The following is a 2,556-nucleotide window of genomic DNA, read 5'->3' as shown; positions in this document are numbered from 1 at the left end:
AAATGAACTTTTTTGATTTTTGGAAAATGGCTGCAATGAAACAAAGAGTGAAAAATTTAAAGGGGTCTGAATACTTTCCGTACCCACTGTATATGGATATGTATTTAAAGTATTTTTTAACTTGCAGGAATAGAACAGTAATCACACTACAACAATTCCACTGGTACCTGAGAAGATTTACTTATCTTTAATAACCCATCCATGTCAGCACTGAAATGACTTGTGAATTCTTGTACAAACTGTAAGCTCACCGTCACAGAACCATTGTAAAAGGTTTAGTTAATGTCAGTAGAGATAATCAGACAGATGTAACTGGCATAGATACCAATGAATATTTTTTGAATAAATACATTTGAAGTATTTCACATTCAGAATTGAAGAATTTGACATGACTTATTAAAAATAAGCAGTTGTTTCTTTCCAGATCTAAATTAAGTCAAAATATAATCTCAACAAATACAGTTTGCTTTCTGTAAAAATTGTTGTTAAAATTCTCTGCAGCACAAAATGTTTTATTATTTGTGTAATTATTTATTACTATGTTTCTCATTAATGTTATTGTATTTTAATTTTCATCTTGCCATTTATTTGTTATTTACCCGTTCTTTATTAGTAATTTCTTCAATTGTCCTGATCCTGTGTTTCTTCAGGTGTACGCTGTGGTGGCTACCTGTATGGAAGCAGTGGCACTTTTTCCAGCCCCAACTATCCAAGCAAGTACCCGGTAAACGCAGACTGTACATGGTTCATCAATCCAGGCAGACAATTCGTGCAGCTGAAGTTACTTGATGTAAAGTAAGCATATGCAGGGGGCCCCACTGATCACTAACTGCTGTTGCTGTATTGTCTCTTTATTTCCAAACCTTTGTTCTTCTTTTGCTCTTTTCAAAGCATTGAGAATCACCCAACTTGTGAATATGATGCCATTTACGTCTACGATGGCTCAAGCACCAGTAGCAGGTTTCTGGGGAAGGTGTGTGGCAACAGTACCAGTACCACCAACATTACCACATTCCACTCTACTGGTGCTTATTTGACTGTGCGCTTCAGGAGTGACAGCATTATTAGCTACTCAGGATTTCTTGCTGAATACCGAGTTGTGGGTAAGTCACAATGACCAAAATGTTTATGCGTTTTACACAATATGCAGTGTCCCCATTTTAATGATATTTCAATAGCCTTAAAACACAATTACACATTACAACCATGTAGAGATGGACTGAAACTGTGCGATTTCACTGATGGGAATTGTTTTGTTTTTTTGTTCTTTCTGCAACTGAAGAATCCTGCAGATACAACTGTGGCTACCAGGTTGCAGGCTGTTCTTGCTCATCAAGCTGTGAATACAGAGGAAACTGTTGTCCAGACTATAAAGGTAAGCAATGCTGGAAAGTGTCGGACTTGCCGGACCAAAGAAAAGATTAAAATAGTGTAAAAAATATGAAAATAAACTTATGTAGAAGAATTGGGTTTTTTCTTCTTTTCTGAAATATATATTAAATATATTGTGACCCTTTGGAAGGGGTCCTACCCCTAGGTCCCATTGGACTAAATAAAAAAGTTAAAACTAGCTCCAACTCAACCAACTATAAAAGTACAATTCTGCTGATGTATTGATGCAACAGTATTAATTAATAAATAATGTAATATATTACAATATAGGATTTTTACTTGTCACAGAGTATTTTTACATTCTTGTATTGACCACCAAATCTTAAGACTTGGTGGTTGGTCAAAATAGTGATTTGGGTTCATATATCAACCAATGTAATTTCTGTTATACAGATTACTGTTTATCCACATCTGCACCAGTAACAGGTACTTGAATTTCTCTAAATCAAAGTTCCATAAAAGAAAAAAGTACATTTTAGTTGAAGTAATCTTGCTATAAAGTGAATGTCTTCTCTCAGCTGGTCCGTCATGTCGTTACAACTGTGGCATGCACATGGGAAGCTGCTCTTGCTCAAGCACTTGTGAATACTATGGAAACTGCTGCCATGACTACCACTGTAAGTGCCAACTGAACGAATCAACAGTATTCAGGTTCTGCATCCCTCTCTTGCTGAAACAATCAAGTCTGTCAATTTCCTCAGTGCTTATATGGACATGGTGGAATACTATTTTTTGTTTACAGTTGCAGAGAAAACATCTGTATCAGAATGTGTGTTCTACAGCAAGACGAGGTGTTGAAGATTGTAATCACTTTATTTTCTTCTCTCTGTCATGTAGCTTACTGCCCGTCACTTCTGTATATTCTTTTATGCTAAACATTGTCCAAAAAGAGTCAGTTTCGGAAAGTAATAGAAATGGTCGGACACAGTCCCCTCAACCCCAAGCAATATAAGGTGTTAAAGATTGTAATCACTTTATTTTCTTCTCTCTGTCATGTAGCTTACTGCCCGTCACTTCTGTATATTCTTTTATGCTAAACATTGTCCAAAAAGAGTCAGTTTCGGAAAGTAATGGTCGGACACAGTCCCCTCAACCCCAAGCAATATGAGGTGTTAAAGATTGTAATCACTTTATTTTCTTCTCTCTGTCATGTAGCTTACTGCC

The sequence above is a fragment of the Micropterus dolomieu genome, linkage group LG15, assembly GCF_021292245.1.
Source record: "Micropterus dolomieu isolate WLL.071019.BEF.003 ecotype Adirondacks linkage group LG15, ASM2129224v1, whole genome shotgun sequence".
Lineage (NCBI taxonomy): Eukaryota > Metazoa > Chordata > Actinopteri > Centrarchiformes > Centrarchidae > Micropterus > Micropterus dolomieu.
This window is presented reverse-complemented; position numbering follows the sequence as displayed.